The sequence below is a fragment of the Megachile rotundata genome, chromosome 16 (assembly GCF_050947335.1).
Source record: "Megachile rotundata isolate GNS110a chromosome 16, iyMegRotu1, whole genome shotgun sequence".
NCBI classification, from domain to species: Eukaryota; Metazoa; Arthropoda; class Insecta; order Hymenoptera; family Megachilidae; genus Megachile; species Megachile rotundata.
Window position 1 is genome coordinate 4,863,281 of NC_134998.1, and position 21,230 is coordinate 4,884,510.

Consider the following 21,230-nt stretch of genomic DNA (forward strand, 5'->3'; position numbering starts at 1 on the left):
AATCTTGGCATTTGACAATTTTAGTATTTGGCAATTTCAGTATTTGGCAATTTTGATATTTAGCAATTTGGTATTTGGCAATTTAGTATTTGGCAATTTGGTATTTGGCAATTTGGTATTTGGTAATTTGGTAATTGGTAGTTTGTGCATTTGGCAAGTTTATAGAACAGCTAATATAAGGTTTTGTATTCTTCGAATTTGATCCAAACAATTTTTCAAGAGAATACTCTAATTCCTTTTGTTAACTAACCCTATTTACAGAACCCTAAATTGAGCTAACGTTAGTATTAAAACTTTTAGTTGACCTAACCTTAACAATAAATCCTTAAAAGAGACTAACCCTATTTACAAAACCTTAAATTTATCTAACTTTAGTAGAAAAACCTTCAATTGACCTAACCTTACTCTTAAACCCTTAAATTGACCTAACCTTAGTATAAAAACCTTAAGTTGACCTAACCTTAGTATTATAAGCTTAACTAAAAATAAAGTTAGGTCAATTTAAGGTTTTATAATTAAGGTTAGGTCATTTTAAGATTTTATAATTAAGGTTAGGTCACTTTAAGGTTTTATGCTTAAGGTTAGGTTAATTTAAGGTTTTAATACTAAGGTTAGGGCAACTTAAGCTTTTAATACTACCACAAAAATCTAGTAACTTAGAAATTAAGAAATTTATTATTTTTATACAAAATTTGCAATTTTACAAAGTTCTGAAATTTCTTAGCATTTCAAGTAGTTTTCTCTCTCTCTTTCTCTCCAAATTCGTTTTCCCCAAGATTCGGTAACATTTGAAGTGTTCGACGTTCAGCAAGTTTCGGTTAATTTCGCGCGTTTGTTTTCTTGGACGAAAACTCTTCCTGGGCGCACGCGTCGCTGGTCGTCGTTAAATTAATTATTCGCCCGGTGGAATTTAATAGTCAAAGTTTTCGAACGGGCGTTGTTCCGCGGGGAAAATCGATTTTCGTAATCCTCGCATGCTTTCCGCCGCTCGTTTAATCCAATCCCGTCGAAGCCGACGAGCTCGAAGAGAAAGAATATTCATCCGAACCGCTTTTAAGCTTTAATGCGAATTAAAAAAGTGGAAGAAGAATGAACAAAAAAAAAAAAAAAAATAAACGGGGGGACGAGTCTTCCGTTACGATTACTTAAGCTCTCGATTAAAAACTCGGTTTAGACGACGAGACGCTTAAGCGACACTGTCTGCCGTCGTTCGAACGTTTTCAAGCTTCGGTATCGATAAAAAAAGAAGATGGCGGATGCTACGCCATTACTTTAAGCCGTCGACTGATGGCTCTGATTTTACTTTATTTTGATGAAGAATATTTATAGGTAGTCATTATAGAAAACTTGTAATTGAGAATTTGGGGATTTGGCAATTAAGGAATTTGGGAGCTTAACCTCTTAATCGTAGATTAAATAGCGCCACAGTGGCTCACTCTACTTACGGTTTCAGTTGAATGATCTCCTGTAACAGTGTCATAAAACGTTCCTTTTATAGCTAATTTCAGTTTTGCAAAAAGGAAGTAATCACATGGAGATAAGTTAGAATTTGGAGGATGGTGGAACAGACTTGTTCTTTCGCCAAAAATTCACGAACGGACAGTTCTGTGACATGGTGCGTTATCATGCAACCGAAACCAACTTCCCGGAGAATTGCGGTACGTGGAATTACGACGCGTGGAATTAATAACGCGTGGAACTACGAGGCGTGGAATTACTACACGTGGAATTACAACGCGTAGAATTATGTTGCGTGGAATTACAACGCGTGGAATTAATAACGCGTGGAATTGCGACGCATGGAATTACGACGCATGGAATTAATAACGCGTGGAACTATGACGCGTGGAACTACGAGGCGTGGAATTACTACACGTGGAGTTACGACGCGTAGAATTATGATGCGTGTAATTACAACGCGTGGAATTAATAACGCGTGGAATTGCGACGCGTGGAATTACGACGCATGGAATTATGAAGCGTGGAATTACTACACGTGGAATTACGACGCGTAGAATTATGGTCCGTGGAATTACAACGCGTGAAATTAATAACGCGTGGAATTGCGACGCATGGAATTACGACGCGTGGAATTACAACACGTGGAATTACGATGCGTGGAATTACAACGCGTGGAATTAATAACGCGACAGAAATCAACTTTCCAGCGCTTGATATTCGGGCCTCACACGAACGATCCTCTTCCACAAATGTTCCATAACATCCAGATAATATTCGCCATTAACATTTTGTCTCTGTGGAACGAATTCCTGAAGTATTATTCCTTTAGAATCATAAAAGCAAATTAACATTGTCTTCTCCCGGGACTTCTGGAATCGCAATTTTTTTTTATTTTGGAGAGCCTGGAGATTTCCACGTAGCACTTTGGCGCTTTGAGGTTCATACTTGAAGCATCACTAGTTACGATTAATTCCAGGAATGTACAGTTTCGTCTGGCTATTTTGATAAGATCCTCGCAATATTTAACGCGAGCAATTTGTTGCGCTTGCCTGTGATTTTGTGATTCGGTGACGAAAGGTTCTGTCGCATTAAACGCTATAAATTTACAATTTGTTGCTTGATTCCAATAATGATTGTTGTGTTTTGTAGGGGAGGTACTGTTTTCAGATAACATATTTTAATAGATGGCGCTAGTTTTCCTTAAATTTAAAAAGGTATGTTACTATTTTGACATACTGTATGATCGGTTGTTTCATGTCACTAAACCTAAAGCAAGCTGCAATTCAATTTCAAGTCCAATCACAATTTTATGTGTTTTAATATTGCAACTATAATTAGTACTTGCTGACCTGACAAACAAATCAGCAAGAGGTTAATAATAAAAAAATGATAATTTCATCAAACTTTTCAAGTAAAAGATTTTCAAGTCAGCAGTCCAAATGCTTTCCTGTAAAGGTGTAATATTTCTGACCTAATTAAATAAGTTTTAAAGTGAATTCAAGAAGAAAGAAATCAGAAACAACTGCGAAGATCGACCGGTTTAGTTACTTTCGAGAAAAAGAAAAGTGGCAATTTATCCGTTTGGACAACGTGTTTCTTTTCACCCACTCTTCCATCGAGCTTTCCTTCTTTCGAGTAAACTTGTTTATTTCCTAGCGAGAAACATGTGCACAGCGTTCGAGTTTGTCGGAACTTTGAAACACGCGCCATTCCACTTCCATCCTTCGAAAGTTGAGATGCTTTTCTGCCGTGAAGAAACGTATGGAGCTTCTGAGGAGAGGAGACGGATAGATTTATATTTTTACGAAGTTGTGACGTATTGGTTGCAAACTGAAAACGAGTAATGCGGATAAATGGTGGGTTATCGAATATTCGGATTATGGATGATGGGATTTGGTGAGTTGGGGAATTTGTTTGGAATGTGATTTCGGTAGTGATGGGTATGTGGTAGTGATGGGTGTTTGGTAGTGATGGGTATTTGGTAGTGATGGGTATTTGGTAGTGATGGGTATTTGGTAGTGATGCGTATTTGGTAGTGATGGGTATTTGACAGTGATGGGTATTTGGTAGTGATGGGCATTTAGTAGTAATGGGTATTTGGTAGTAATGAGTATTTGGTAGTGATGGGCATTTAGTAGTGATGGGTATTTGGTAGTGATGGATATTTGGTAGTGATGGGTATTTGGTAGTGATGGGCATTTAGTAGTAATGGGTATTTGGTAGTAATGAGTATTTGGTAGTGACGGGCATTTGGTAGTGATGGGTATTTGGTAGTGACGGGCATTTAGTAGTGATGGGTATTTGGTAGTGATGGGCATTTAGTAGTGATGGGTATTTGATAGTGATGGGTATTTGGTAGTGACGGGCATTTAGTAGTGGTGGGTATTTGGTAGTGATGGGTATTTAGTAGTGATGGGTATTGGTAGTGATGGGTTAAGAGTTTGATTTCCATATTTTTGGAAACCTATAGATTTATAAATTTTATGGTTTTATAGAATTCTGGATTTGTAGATATATGAGTTTCTAGGTTTCTAAATTTCTAAATTACAAAAAATTCCAAATGTCTATATTTCTAAAACTCCAAATCTTGAAATCACAAAATCCCCAAATCTCAAACTATAAAAATTCCCAAGTGCCCTTTCCCAAATTCGTCAACCTATTAAACTAACAAACCCGCAAGAGTGATTAAAACATGTGTTCGTCGAAGCGTCGATAATCAGATAGAGCCTAGCCGTGAAATTTTATAGTTATCGCTTAAACGCCTGCACTCTCTGCTTCGTTTATCGCCGTTGAAAACTTCGCGGTAGCCTTCTTCCGAACTCTTTCACGTCATTGACATCTTCATCGTCCTCAAGGTAATTTTCGACGAACTCTTATTACGGAAAACGCCGCTTCTAACTAATCGCGCAAGTTCCAAGGCAGACTTCATGTGCCTCGTTATCAGCTTCGGAACTTTAATCGACCGGATAAAAGCGGTGCCAACGGTGAATGTAGCAGTATGCAAATCATTGTGATGAATAGAGAGCAAAAAATATGTTGTAAAGTTTAGATCAAACAATTGTAAAGTAATTCATTGTCTAAATTAATTATTACGTTTCAATTTTTGATACTTTATCTACTTTATTTGACGTTCTTTTGTGATGGAATTGTTAATTGATACGTTGCATTGTATGTTCGATACAGTGATACATTTTACGAGTTGTGGACGTGTAAATAATTAGGAGGTTTATTTGAGACAAACTGGGGTTAAATGATGCACGATTGATGCACAAGATATATATTTTTACGATGTTAATATTAAAAGCTTAATTTGGCCTAAACTTACTTATGGAACCTTAAATTTATTTAACCTTACTGTCGAAAGCTTAATTTGGATTAACTTTAATGTCAAAACCTTAATTTGGACTAACTTTAATGCGAAATGCTTAATTTGGACTAACTTTATTTATAAATTCTTATACTGACCTAACCTTAGTATTAAAACCTTAAATTGACCTAACGTTAGTATTACAAGCTTAACTGAAGAATGAAGTTAGATCAATTTAAGATTTATAACTAAGGTTAGGTCAATTTAAGATTTTATAACTAAGGCTAGGTCAATTTAAGGTTTTATGACTGAGGTTAGGTCAATTTAAGGTTTTATGACTAAGGTTAGGTCAATTTAAAGTTTTAATATCATGGTTAGGTCAATTTGTTTCTCACCTTTCATATCGTAAATTTTAATTAATGACTCTGTTTTAACTGACAGTTTCATGGCACTTCATCTGTTAATTATTATTCGAGTAATACTACAAAGGTTTTCAGTTAACTTGAAAGCTAACTCATCTTGAGGTAACTTGATACCTATTTCATTCTTGAGGTAACTTGATACCCAATTCATTCTTGATGTAACTTGATAGCTAACTCATTCTTGAGGTAACTTGATACCCAATTCATTCTTGATGTAACTTGATAGCTAACTCATTCTTGAGGTAACTTGATACCCAATTCATTCTTGATGTAACTTGATAGCTAACTCATTCTTGAGGTAACTTGATAGCTAACTCATTCTTGAAGTAACTTGATAGCTAACTCAGTTTTTATGTAACTTGATAGCTAACTAATTCTTGAAGTAACTTGGTGTCTATCTCATTCTTAAGGTAACTTGATAGCTAATTCACTCTTGAAGAAACTTGATATCTAATTTGATAACTAAAGTCTGTTTAAGACAAACTTTGATCGAATGTCCAAAATTTGTTGCACAAGGTATTGTATATTGTTAGTAATTATTATATTCAACCAATGCTATAAGAAAAAACACTTATACAAAGGAAGCAGTATCATGTTAAGCTGCTGACATGTATTAATGTCCACAATAATTATATTTTATCACGTAAATATGTTAAAACGTGCATTTAAATCTCTCATTGTCACTGTTTGGTCTATTTACCTTAATGGGAACAGTAATTTGATATGTACTCGTATATCTACGCTACTGTTCTATTATAAAAATTAAGACGAAGAGAGAACCTTATTCCTTGAAGAAGATTGAACAGTTCCTTTACTTTTCTTTTATTTCGGAGGATGCAGGTAATAATACTTCAAACAAAATGTTCTCTTAGTGTATTGATTAAAATTTTATATAGTAAAACTTGTTAGAAAGGAGTTATATAATATATTATATAATATATATTGCTTAGTTAATGTCTTATAATTATTTTATAATCTTTTGCAATTTTATTAGTCTATAATGGTATATTTTCAAACTAAAAATAAATACAACGATATAATTAAATATAAATAATAATAATATATTTTTACATTTATCATAACATAAAATTAGTAATATTGCAATATACCTATATGTCATATATTAAACATCTACAAACATCCCTAAATTTTTTGGTATTTCTTATTCTAAAATGTCCTGCAGCAATAAAAAATCGTTCGCTCCTAAATTACCGAGAAATCGTCGCCATTGTTTCGGCAGAAAAAAATTAATTCCCGATTTTTCGAGATCTAATCGGTGTCCGGGTATATAACGACCCGTCACTAGGTTGGTTCATCAATTCACGCATCGATCACTTTATCTACTTGTCCATCCGTTCCATTTATCCGACCGATTGTACGTCCATCATTCTCGATCAAGTTATCGTTCGATTCATCAAACATTGAATCGAGCTTACCCCGAACGTTTATTATTTTTAGTTAACGACCACTACATTTTTTTTCTCTATTATTCGTCAAAATTAAATTGGGATCTTTTTTTTATGGAACGTGCTAACGAACAAACTTTTTCAACGTTTTGAATATGAATTGCTGTTTATTTTGAAAATATTATAGTTAATTGAAAATATTATTTTTGACTTTTATTCAGCGTTTGTTTTCATTATTGAAGCTTTATTGGTTGATTAACAATTAACATTTAATTTAATGTAATTAATCCTGAATTAAATTGTACTCCTAAATTAAATTACTATTAATTACCAATGAAATTATATCTCTTAATTTGATTTCTGTTAACGATGAATTAAGTTATAATTCTCAATTAAATTTCTATTAATTATAAATTAAATTATAACTAATGCTCATAGTTGAATTTCCTTTAGTTAAAAACTAATTAATAATTTTCACCTCCATAATTTTTTCAACAAAAATTCAAATTTAATTTTTAATTAAAATTCCTCAAATTAAGGATTGAAGGTGCGTTTTAATTGCGGACTCTTTTTATTCGCGACTGCCATGCAATCAATAAGTAATTAAAACTTCCCGTAATTAAATCACAATTTAAGTTTCAATTTCACCGTGTCTAATCAAAGATTTCTATTTATTTTTCAATCAAGTTTTTTACTTCCAAAAATCACTTCCAACTCTGATTACAATAATTCATAATTAGAATTCAATCATTATTTTCAATTTAATAATTCAGTAATATGCAATTAAGAAATATTGAACTACCATTCGCAATTTAATTATTTAATTATTAATAAAGTAGTACGAATTTATTCTTTTCATTTTAGATTCTTATAATCATAAAAAATATTTATTAATTATTACAATAAGTAAAATTTAAGGTGCCTTCACAATTGCCCAGAAATTATTCATACATTAACACATTTGTTAATATATAAATAATGTTAATATTTTCGCCAACTAATTACCGTAATTAGACCTCGCTACCAAAAAATAAGAATACCTTCGTTCAACTTACATTTGCACACAACAAAAATTATCGTTTAAATTCAAATTAACCAGTTGCAACGTAACGTTCCAGAGTTAGCCACGTTCTCTTACATTTAATTCATCCATTTATATCCAGGAAAGTATTCTACGAAGGAGACCAGCGGCTCTTTATATTTCTCTGATAATGTTTTTATGCTGAGGAAGTCAGTGGAAATGGCCATCTAAAAGAGCTTCTTCTTTCAAATGAAAGTGCTTGAAACAAAGCGTATCGTTTTCACAAAGAGGCTAACCTGAACAAAAGAATTTTATTTTCTCTGTAACATTTAATTTAATGTTACATGAACATGCGCTTGACTTCATTTATTAGCCGAAAGATATTATTCAATTTTTGTATTGGTATATTGATTTGTGCTCGATAATTTCCTGAATTTGGGGCTGTGGAAATAATGTGCGTTGCATATAGCTTCTTTTGTAAATCATCGATAAAGTCTCCTTTATGTAACATACGTATGTAACAATTTTATGGAACAATTTAACATTTCCTGTACAGACCTCACATAATAAATGAAAGATCAAAAAAGCAGTGCATCGACAGAAAGATAATCAAGCGCGATGGCGTCGGTGTTCGTCTTCCGGCCAGTTAAACTGGTCGAAACCGTGTGGATGTCGATTCAATTTTCATCGCGGTCATCGCGTACGTATTTCAGCCCGAAACAGCCAGATTCCGTAAACCGAGTTCACCGTTTACCACGATCAAATCGCTTTGCTTCAACCAGTTTCCACGTAACGCCGTTCGGACAGTTTTGTCGGAAAAGCCAGCCATGGAATTCCGTTAGCGAAAGGACGAATTTATGGTTGCTGCGTGCCTCTGGACTCCTGGACTCCTACTCGAATTTCTGGGACAAAGAGAGTTGCGAATCATGTTAGAAACTTTGTGCAAGAATTAAACTTCTTTTGAGAACGAAACGCTCGAACTTTGGTACAACTTCGAATTGAAACGTCGAATTCTTGTTAACCATGTGATTGTCTTGGTATTTTATTTTTGTTCCGAGGAGGTTAATTGGTGGGTGGACAAGAATTCCTCTTTTTAGCTTTTGTGAATTTGTACAAACTTTAATTGTTTGAATTTGTGGATTTTCAAGTCTATAGAATAGATAATATGCAGTTTTGTGTTCTTCGAATTTGGTCCAAACAATTTTTCAAAAGGATACCATAATTATTTTTATTGAATAACCCTATTTAAAAAACCTCAAATTGACCTAACCTTACTACTAAAACCTTAAATTGACCTAACCTTACTATTAAAACCTTAAATTGACCTAACCTTACTACTAAAACCTTAAATTGACCTAACCTTACTACTAGAACCTTAAATTGACCTAACCTTATTATTAAAACCTTAAATTGAACTAACCTTACTATTAAAACTTTAAGTTAACCTAACCTTAGTATTATAAGCTTAACTAAGAATAAAGTTAGGTTATTTTAAGGTTTTATGATTAAGGTTAGATCAATTTAAGGTTTTATAATTAAGGTTAGGTCAATTTAAGGTTTTAATACTAAGGTTAGGTCAACTTAAGCTTTTAATACTAAGGTTAGGTCAATATTAGGATTTAGTTCGATCATAAACGACATTCAAACAATTTTTGAAGAGGATACCATCATTCCTTTTGTTCGTCAAAGATAGACCTCTGATGGGTTCAGAATTGACTTACAAGTAGTTACCTTTTACCCTTTGTTCATACGGGTTCTTCAAATTTTGCAACATTACACGTTAATGAGAAACATTGCAACGTTGTATAAAGGTACCTTTGGAGAAGTATAATAGACTGTTAATTAAGAAGAGATAAAATGACGAAGAAGAGAAAGACTGCGGTAACAATAGCGACCTCGTAAAGTTAAAAGTTCCCTCAGTTTCACGATTATCCCCCAACTTAAAGTGTCATCACGGTGCTTTCTAAGAGACATCGGGTCTGCTCGTAACGAGTTATCGGATTTTTGGTCAAACTTCCCTGAATTTCTGCTACTTTCCGAACTATTTGTGGAAAGAACAGGCATTTCCGAACTTTTTAAAGCGTCGTTATTTTCTTGAACTAATAACTCAAACAGAAGTATGCCATTTAGCTTGTGTGGCGGAAAGGCAATGTATCAAGTACTTCAATCTTTATGCCTTATTTTGATGAATCGTATAAATTTGTTTGTAAAATGATTTGTAGCGAACTAGCCATAAATACGGCAAGTAACTCCTACTCCACAAAATTGTGTAACATATGTGAACAACGTCGAAAAACACCGTGAAAATGAGTTGCGGGATAAATCCTCTGCAGAAGATTAAGCAATTAATTACTTGAGTCATGCAACATTGTGGCCCGGTTTTAATCGAGCGAAACTCGATACTCCATGACATCTACCGGCAACACCATTGGTATAAAAGTGAAACTCTATACCATAGTCCTTGTTACCCCCCGATAATTAATGTCATTCTGCTTTTAAACGAGGACATTTCGAGATCGTGCAAACAGGCTGTGCCTGAAGCATCAGCTAAAAGGATTACACGCCGTGCAAACGACGTAGACTGTTTGCCTTATAGATGGATCGTCCTATCCCCATGGCAAACACGTCGCCTCGACCGTCGAGCCGATAAAAAAAGAAACGAGAAAAAAACGTGCTGTTCTGAATATTTTCTCCATCAACCCGCTTCTGTGAGCGTTCAGAACGAAGATTTAAACCCTTCGACCTCGATCCATCTCGTTCTCATGCAAATTTCTGTATATTGCGCCATATTTTGGTGACTATTAACAGTGCGACGTTCAGTGAGGTATTGGGGGCATGATGAGGTTTTAAGGAACTCGCGCGTAAAGAGGGATTGTTAGTTTGAACAAATATTGACATTCTAAAATTGCAGATATGGAATTTATAAATCTGAAAATTAGGTAAACTTTAAGTTGAACTACCTGAATATTGAAACCTTAAAGTGGAGTAATGTTATTAGTGAAATCTTGAGTTGACCTAACCTTGATATCAAACCTTAAGTTGCACTAACACCATTTAAAGAACCTTAAGTTGACCTAACCCTGGTATTAAAACCTTAAGTTGGACTAATCTTATTTGCAGAATCTTAAGTTGACCTAACCTTAGTAAACAAACCTTAAGTTTACCTAACCTTATTATATAAACCTTAAGTTGACCTAACCCTATTATATAAACCTTAAGTTGACCTAACCTTAGTATCACAAGCTTAATAAAAGAGGGGTTAGGTCAATTTAAGCTTTTTACATTAAGGTTAGGTAAATTTAAGCTTTTTAAGCTAAAGTTAGGTCAATTTAAGGTTTTGTAAATAGGGTTAGACCAAATTAAGCTTCTGAAACTAAGGTTAGGTTAATTTAAGGTTTTATGATAAAGGTTAGATCAACTTAAGGTTTCATAAATAAAGTTACTCCTTGCTTAACCTAATCTAAAACTATCAAAGTACCAGAATTACCACACATTAGTTGTATAAATCTGTTTACCTAACTCTCGTCAAATCACTAACTCATTCTTATTTAATTATCCCATAAATATGCTTTATGCAATAAGCGATTATTATGACACTAGAATATTTTGTCCACAATTCATCGAAAGAGCGCATTGCGCCATTGTCCTCTAGGCTTGGTCGAGTTTCAAAGCCACACAGCTGCACAACTGCATATCCGTAGATCGCCCGCGGCCGTTTGCCTGAGCTTTCTGGCTTTTTCAGCCTGGTCCCGGTACACGGAAAGGGCGAAGCGACCTTTCGAAATTCACAAGAACCACGCATAAAGCAGCTTCGCTTCGACGAGCGCAACCTTTCAGCCATCTTCTCTGCATCGACGTTATTTCCGTTGATTTCTTCTAATTAGGTCTCGATGAAATGATCCGCGTACACTTGTGACCTACTAACATGCGATAAAATCGAACGCAGAAATTCCGAAAAACATTTTGCAGTTTTATTCGCATGTACTCACAATTTGTAACACTTCCATGTTTTAAGAATATCATGAGAGTAAAAGTTTGTAAGGGTATTCCCTAGTGGACTCACAATTTAACACTCTCAAGATAAATTTTAGAGCAAACTCAAATATGCACGTACTGTATTTTACAACCGGGAATTTGCTATACTATCTTGTCTTCAAAGTTTAGTTTCATTAACAGATGCAATTGTTATTGCACAAAATAAATTGTTTTCGTGTTCGCTGATCAACAATGCAAACGAGAAGCGATTATCGACGTTAATTAAGAGTTCATCCTGATTGGAAAAATTACGTGACGCGTCCGTCTCTTTCGATAGTTTCCGTTGTTAACGAAGCTCGGAGTTTGTTAATTAGAAACGCGGACTACTTCAAACAATGTAGCACAAATAAAATGAACTTCCTTTTGTCATTAGCTTATTTTTAATTATACAATTCTTGCTACAGAAATTAGCACGGCAGATGTTTTTGAATTTTAATTAAAATTTAGGATAATGAAGTGTAGATGTGGAAAGAAGGAAGGGTGGAGGTATGGTAAAGAAATGTGGGGTTAGGTTTGTTTAATGTGAGTTCAGAAAATTGGGAATTTCAGATTTTGGGACTTTAGAAATTTGGGAATTTAGGGATTTGGGGATTTAGGGATTTAGGGATTTGGAAATTTGAGAATTTGGGATTTGCGAACTTGAGAATTTGAGAATTTTGGAAATTGAGAGCTTTGGAATTTGCGTGTTTTGGAATTTGAAAATTTTGGAATTTGAGAATTTGGAAATTTGACAAATTAGAAATTTGGGAATATGGAATTTGACAAATTAGAAATTTGGGAATATGGAATTTGACAAATTAGAAATTTGGGAATATGGAATTTGGAAATCTGAGAATTTAGAGAATTAGAAGTTTGGAAATTGTACTATTGGAAAAATTGCAATCTGTCAGTTTGGAAACATACGACCCCCGCAATTCGATATTTACAGTCTCCTACTTTCAAAGTTTGAAAATGTGAAACTAACACTCGGTTAGCCTCTAAAACAGGAGCAATATCACCGAAACTCGATACCGTTCCGGACTTGTACCAAAACAGTTAAGTGAAACTGGAAGAACGGTTTATCGGAATTTGCGTAGTAGCGAAATTGTTCCACGTTACGGGAACATAAACCGCAATTTTCCTATCGCGTTGCATCGAATACATCATGCTCCCTAGATCATGCGTATCGAGTAGCTTATTATCGTGATATCGAGGGAACAAGTATTGCCCGGGCAAAGGACACTTCCGAAAGTCGTAAACACGGTGATTCGATGATGTGAACGGAAGTGACAACGACCAGGTGGATTGTTTCCGTAAAATCACTCGACTCGCTTGCTAGAATCAAAGATTCTATGGTTAGTAAGCTTCAATGTCGTCATTTCCCCGATTACTCGTAAATTTCTCTGTACCATCGTCGTTTTTACTGTTACGACCATCATAACTGCGATTCGTAACCAGGAAACTGCCTGTCGTAAGAAAACGCGAATTTTCGATACCGTGGATGACATATGGGTATCACGATCTCCTTTTTATATTGCCCTTTTTTATTACGCCGTTCGAACTTTATGTCGCTGCAAGGATGTTCGTTTTTATCATTTGCATGAAAATTTTCTGTGGAAGATCGCGATTGTTTGAGCAATTTGTAGTGGCAGGTGTTTAAAGATTTGAGTGTACGTTTTTATCAAAACCTTAAGTTGGACTAACCTCAGTTACAGAAACGAAAGTATGACCTAATCTCAGCATTAGAAACTTAAGTAGGAGTACTATTTACAAAACCTTAAGTTAACCTAACCTTGACTATGAATTCTTAAATTAGACTAACCCTACTTATAAAACCTTAAATTAACCTAACCTTAGTATCAAGACCTTAAATTGACCTAACCTTACTATTAAAACCCTAAATTGACCTAACCTTTGTATGAAAACCTTAAATTGACCTAACCTTGTTATTATAAGCTTAACTAAAAATAAAGTTAGGTCAATTTAAGCTTTTATGACTAAGGTTAAGTCAATTTGAGGTTTTATAATTAAGGTTAGGTGAATTTAAGGTTCTAATACTAAGGTTAGGTTAATTTAAGGTTTTATGACTAAGGTTAGGTCAACTTAAGGTTTTAATACTACAGTTAGGTCAGTATAAGGATTTATAAATAAGGTTAGTCTACATTAAGCTTTAGACACTAAGGTTAAATAAATTTAAGATTCCATAAGTAAGGTCAGGCCATATTAAGCTTTTGATATTAAAATCAGTTTAATTTAAGGTTTTAATACTTATGTTAAATGAATTTAAGGTTTTATAAGCAGGGGTGAGTCTAATGAAAGCCTTCATTAAAAAATACTTTTACAATGCTGTAAAATACAATTGTTTTGTGCTACCTGCCTTTTATATCTCAACCATCAGAAGTTCATGCAGTTTAAGTTATAAAGAAACCATTTAATGTACTCTTGCATTTCGTACACCGAGGAAGAAGAGAATAAGGAATGGAGTTGAGTAATAATGAGAAGAACGAAAGACGGAATTGAAATCGTGCCGTGAAATAAAATGGCCGAGCGTTCATGAGCTCGTACGAACTGGAACGAAGCAAATAAAGTAGAAAATGAAACAATACATCACGCCGCGATATTAATTTTCTCCTCTCGGTTCCTATCCTCTTTTTTTTCACCAGCTTCTGCAATCTTTGCGTTCGCTTGATTACAGAGATTATACATTGCGGTGAATAAAATCCACAGAAAATAGAAAAGTTGTAGATAGAATGAACTAATTCGTAACTTGTAAATCAACTCCGTAACTCATTTAAATCTTTCACTCTCGTTTCTTCTTAAAAATATTTTTTATACAAAAGGAAGTATTTTAATTAATCTCATTAATTTATAGTGAAGGATCTGTACGAGTAAAAATCCGTCCAAAAAAGGCAACATCAGGACATTCTACATACTTTCTACATGCCGTCATTCTACATCCATCATTCTACATATATTTCTGTCCGAACAAAAAATTATACGTTTTAGTGAAATATTTTCCTCTTATTCGAGATTTATGTCTGAAATTTATACGAATAATGCCCAACTCAGGTACACACACGCATACATCCACATTTTTATTATTTTCCATCGAAGTTTCAGCAACAGTAAAGTCGAAGCGAAACGGGGAAAGAAATAAGGAGAGACAGAGTGCACGTGGCAGGAACGTGTCTGAATTTTTCCGATATCGGTTGAACAAGTTCGAAAGATTAATTCTTGGGTCAGGAAAGTGTCCTGGACAGGATCATCGATCGGTTAGGTCAGGACACGCAGTGTAACCTGTCCTGGACCGTTGGATTTATTTACTAGCGACAATAGAAAGTGGTTGTCTCGAAAATTAAATACTTCGTTCCTCTATCAATAAGTCGATTTAAAGATGCATTAACAAATTATTTACATATTTACAAATTTAACGTTTTACAATTTTTCAAGAGGATAAAATAATTCTTTTTGTTGACTAACCCTATTTACAAAACCTTAAATTGACTTAACCTAAGTATCAAAACCCTAAATTGACCTAACTTTAATCACAAAACCTTAAATTGACATAACCTTAATCACAAAACCTTAAATTGACCTAACCTTAGTATTAAAACCTTAAATTGACCTAACCTTAATAATAAAACCTTAAATTATCCTAACCTTAGTGTTGCAAGCTTAATTAAGAGTAAAGTTAGGTCAATTTAAGGTTTTATGACTCAGGTTAGGTCAATTTAAGATTTTATGACTCAGGTTAGGTCAATTTAAGGTTTTATGACTAAGGTTAGGACAATTTAAGGTTTTAATATCAAGGTTAGCGCAATTTAAGGTTTTAATATCAAGGTTAGGTCAATTTAAGGTTTTAATAATAAAGTTAGGTCAATTTAATTTGTTTCTCACCTTTTATACCGCAAATTTTAATTAATGACTCCATTTAACTGACAGTTTAATGACACTTCATCTGTTAATTATTATTCGACTAACACTACATAGATTTTCAGTTAACTTGATAGCTAACTCATACTTGAGGTAATTCGATAGCTAATTCCCTCTTGAGGTAACTTGATATCTAACTCTTTCTTGATGTAACTTGATCGCTAACTCATTCTTGAGGTAATTTGATAGCTAACTCATTCTTGATGTAATTTGATAGCTAACTCGTTCGTGAGGTAACTTGATACCCAATTCATTCTTGATATAACTTGATATCTAACTCATTCTTGAGGTAACTTGATATCTAATTCATTCTTGATGTAACTTGATAGCTAACTCATTCTTGAGGTGACTTGATAACTAACTCATACCTGAGTTAACTTAACGGTTACCTTATTTTTAATGTCACTTAACGATTATCATATTTCCAACTGAACTTAATTTTTAGCTCATTTTTGAAGTAGTCAGTCACATACGAGTATTTCACTGTACCTCATAATACACGTTGTTATTTGGACATTTTCAATCAGTTTGGGGTGAAGCGCTGCAACAAAGCATTTTCGTACATTTTGGTGGGCTATTATAATAAATAAGTAGGGCATGCGAGTTAAATTTTGAATGTATGCGTATCCGAATGGATCTGGACCATAGAATCGCGGGCTGGTTTCTCGTAAATTACGGTTACGTTCAAAATTCTCGTGCCGCATGCTTGTCTGCTCCATTCAGAGAATTTATATCGGCTACATGCAAAATTCGGGCTCCAAGTTAGAAGGTACGATTTAGATTTCTGCGACGGATTAAATTAATTTTCGGGTCGGGGCAAATTGGAATTCCAAAGAATGCCTGGGTATTCATTTTCAACGAATTTCGACCGCGAAGGGGCTACAAATTTAAAAAAAAATCGATTCTTGTTATATCTTAATCCACTGATTTGACAACTCTCACAAATTTAATAATATCAATGAAACTTAATACTAAATTTATTTACTTAATATTATTTAATATTAAATTTATAAAATACTAAATTTAACAAAGTCTCTAACACCAACCTGTAAGGTGTCACATAATTTCTCTGCCTTCTTACATATGTATATCAAACCCACAATTTCCACCGAAATATCTGTGCATAAACAGGATTACTCATTCGAACAATACGGTGCGAAGTTCTAATCTTTTTCGTTGAAATTCTCACGTCGAAAACTATGAAGCAAGTTCTCGTGTTATATCAAGAATTACGTTTACATCCAACTTACACCATAAAACTTCTCGCTAATATTCAAACTCGTCGCGCTGTCTCCCTCTGCACTTTGCTATATCGCATCTCCCTGAGAGCATAATCCAAAGCTGGCCGCGTACAACATTCACGATATTCTGTAATAAAGGTACAGCACATTATGTTCCTCCTTTTTGTATGATAGAATTTCCCATCCCCGTTTTACAGTCGCTCCATAATGAACAAGTAAGCGTATGCTGGTCACGAATCGCGAACTGGGTAGCATACTGAATTAATAAGCACATTGGTTCATGCTGCTGCATTCCTACACAGTCAATTACGCTGCTGTGTTATGGAGAATATTACCAGCAACATTGCTGGCACATTAAGGATCGAAATTAACAAGGATTATATACTCTCGTTCGTGAAACGATTGCTCGTTTTCGCTTATTTGCAGGTGTTTTGCGCTGGGTACATTTACTTGGGAATCGTTTAGTATAATTGTGATGTGTCTCGCGATTATACAGTTTTTAATCTGAACCTTCAATTAGCGTAATATTACTGTAATGGTTGAAGCTTTATAAGAAAAATAGTGAATGTTGGTTTTGTAAGATAAAAGTATGATGTTTTTTTACTCTTATTCGTGTTAGTCTGACAATTTATGGTTATTTCTTTTATACAATAATTACATAATTTCAGGTATGTAAGGTCAGAGATTTTAACTGAGTTTACAGCAGCATTGATCTATTCAGAAACTTTATTACATTTTCAATCTTTAGTTATGTTCTATTTCTTCCTTTGAAACACCCTGTATAAATGAAAATAAACTCTATTATATGTAATAACAAATTTTCCTTGTTAACAGTATATCAATGCTATCTAATAAATGTTTCTTGTTAATTCTACCAAATTATAGAAATTCAGTTTATCCTGTTTAGCAAAGAGCTATCAATTAACTTATTTAATTGATACGTAAAGTTAACTTATTTAATTAAAATATGTTAGTGAACATATTTAATTAAGACAGCTGACCCATTTGCAAAACCTTAAGTTGACCGAACCTTGGTATTAAAATCTCAAGTCGGACAAACCTTACTTGCAAAACCTTAAGTTGACCTAACCTTGATATTAAAACCTTAAGTCGGACTAACCTTGTTTATAAAACCTTAAGTTGGACTAACCTTGTTTATAAAACCTTAAGTTGGACTAACCTTGTTTATAAAACCTTAAATTGACCTAACCTTAGTATACAAATCTTAAGTTGACCTAACCTTAGAATCAGAAGCTTAATAAAAGTAGGGTTAGGTCAATTTAAGCTTTTAACATTAAAGTTAGGTCAATTTAAGCTTTGTACATTAAGGTTAGGACAATTTAAGCTTTTTAAACTAAAGTTAGGTCAATGTAGTGTTTCGTAAATAGGGTTAGACCAATTTAAGCTTCTCAAACTAAGGTTAGGTTATTTTAAACTTTGTAAGTGATGTACCTGTAACTTAAACTTTTGATACTAAGGTTAGACCAACTTAAGATTCCATAAACAGTGTCTTCTTTTGAAACACCCTGTATAAATGAAAATAAACTCTACTATATGTAATAATAAATTTTTCTTATTGAGAGTATACCAATATTATTTATTTACATGTTTCTTGCTAATTTTACCAAGTTATAGAAATTCAGTTTAACCTGTTTAGCAAAGTACTATAAATTAACCTATTTAATTGCTACCTACAGTTAACTTATTTAATTAAAATCTATTAATTAACTGATTTAATAGAAATTTATTAATTATCCTGTTTACTTAGGAGCTATTAGTTAATCTATTTTGTTGATACCTATAGTTAACTTATTTAATTAAAATGTATTAGTTAACATATTTAGTTATTAGTTAAGACCTAAAATTAATTTACCTGGCTTAATTAATTTAACCTATGTAATTAAAATTGATTTAAGCAATGATCAGTTTAAAAAACCCGACAATTTACGATTAAAAAGAATGGTAAAACTTTTCTTATTTCGCATAGAAGCTCGATGGTACTCTGTCGAATGAAAATCCTCTGTCTGGGCTGGTGTTCGCGTTCTCTCGATCGCGAGACCAATCACTCGAGGTCGTAGCTAAAAAGCACTCGAACCATGACGCCATGGAACCCGTGTGATCGACAGATTATAGAGAGCCGTCCCGTAAACCGAGTGGCATTCAACGTTCTGTACCTTCGGTGTCAACTAGGGAAAATCCAGAGAGATCGAGTGAACCGGTCGCTGACAGCACCGAGCATCAGAGAGAATCCTGTTTTCGACAAAGCCCGCCTCTGCTCTTGACAAAGACCGTTTATCACCTATGCGGATCATCCATTATGCACGAGAAACGCGCACATTCTCTTACTTTTATGCATAATTTTTCTGCGAAATTGTCTTACGACTTTTCTATCCTTCATTGTCTTCAGTATTCTATCCTTCCATCAATTACGTTGGCGTTTGCGCTTCAAAGTGCATGGGATGTGGATGGAAACTTAATAAATTAATATAAACGTTTTAATAATATTTGTACTTAACTTAACAATTAACTTAACGTGTAACTTAACGGTATCATTTTAATATTATAATTGCAATTATACAATTTTATCATTTTAACAAAAATGAACAGTTTTCGATAGAACTGAAATGAACAGTTTTAATAAAAAAAGTAGTATACGAATATTTGAAGATGAAACATTTGAGAGACACTGCTTAACGCCGCGTTTTCAAGTCCCCGCTCGAATATGTTTCACTTTCCCCGGACAAAGAATCGTCACCTGTTAGCAGACATCACGGCTGGATGGTAATTAATTGGCATAATTAAGGGTATCTGTGAAAATCCGCGGATAGGTGCTAATTAGCACTCCGTTCATGCGTGTAATCCGCTATTCGTTGATGTGACTGATGCTCCCGCAGTGAAAACAACCTGCTGGAATTGAAAATTCGAACAGATACAACGGTGCGAGGGAATGTAATTGTTACAAATTAGCAAGCTTAATTACACTTTGCATGGACGATATAACAGACACTGGGGACGTGATTTCCCTGAAGGAATCAAGTTACGAACACGTTCACGATGTGGAGGAGCAAAGAACTAAACTTCTGTTTGTCCACGATCAGTTGTACTTTCATGCAACTTTGTTGACAGTAGAATTAGGAAGGTTTAACAAGAAGAAGATTCGTCTACCAAAATTAGTCAAAATAATCTTTAAAAAATACGCAATAGTTTCTGTTCAAATAATCAATGATCAAATTCTAATTTGATCAAACCAACCCATCACTCACGTCTGCAAATACAGGGCCTCTAAAATCCAGCCCACCCTTATATTTCGGAAACGGTTTTAGATACGGAAAAATGTTTCAGACAAAAGTTGTAGGATATCAAGAATACAAGATGGTGGCAGTAATTTGACCTTGGATCGTTTGAAGCTCGAACTTCAGTTTCTTAAATAGAACCCCCATTTTTTATCGCATATTCTCCCACGAGACTTCTTCAAAACACTACCTATGTTTATTTTTTGTGTCCATCCCAAGATATGAAGCTTCAAAGTTGACATATCGTCAGCGTTACCCAAGGTGTACGACGAAGGTTGCACGATCAGATTTACGCCACTTATGTGTCAAATTTAAAGCTTCATATCTTGGGAACTTGCACAAAAAACAAACATAGGTAGTGTTTCGAAAACGTCTCGGGGCTACAAGAATATGCAATAAAAAATGGGGGTTCTATTTAAGAAATTGAAGTTCACGACCTTCAAACGATTCAAGGTCAAATTGTTGCCATCATCTTATGTTTCTCTTGATGTCCCACAACTTTTGTTTGAAGCTTTTTTTCATATTTGATGGCGTTTGTGAAATATGGGGGTGGGGTAGGATTTTTGAGGAAGCCTGTAGTAAGTGTGGAGAGTAGTTGTAAACTCAGGCATTCGTACATTTGAGGTGTAAAATTGTTAGTTCTTCACTTTCTTTCTGAATATTTTCTTTATCTACATCTCATCACTATGAAGTTTGTAATTATTATTTATTAGGCATATTATTATCCCTATTTTCTTTGTACTCATACAGTGCATCACTCGTCATATCAAAACGTTGGTGCATTTACTTTTTGCAGCAATTCAGAGATTTTCAATTTTACTATTTTTAGGGACTGTGAAATTTTGTATAAAAAAGGAATTAGCTATTCAAAATAGCCATCAATATTCCATTACCCTTCATCGCAGTGAAATTTACTAAATTCACAATTCGACATCCGGAAGACACCTCCGTCTCCACCCTCCTTATTTCACCCCGGAAACATAATTCCAGTAATTCGAGCAAATTCACCTTGTGTCCCATTACGCGACAACGTTTCCCTTATTGCTTTTCACCCGGGGAATAATTTCCCTAATTTCCTAGAGGTAGCAAGGCCCCCTTATCCACCGATTGAATCGTCTTCCTTTCATCGTCT

At 34.2% G+C, this 21,230-nt stretch overlaps 1 protein-coding gene across 1 annotated transcript in view; it reads left to right on the forward strand.

Moving 5' to 3' along the window:
* Positions 1 to 21,230, forward strand: part of Mmp2 (Matrix metalloproteinase 2) — a 196,168-nt gene that overhangs the window by 136,587 nt on the left and 38,351 nt on the right. The window lies entirely within an intron of this gene.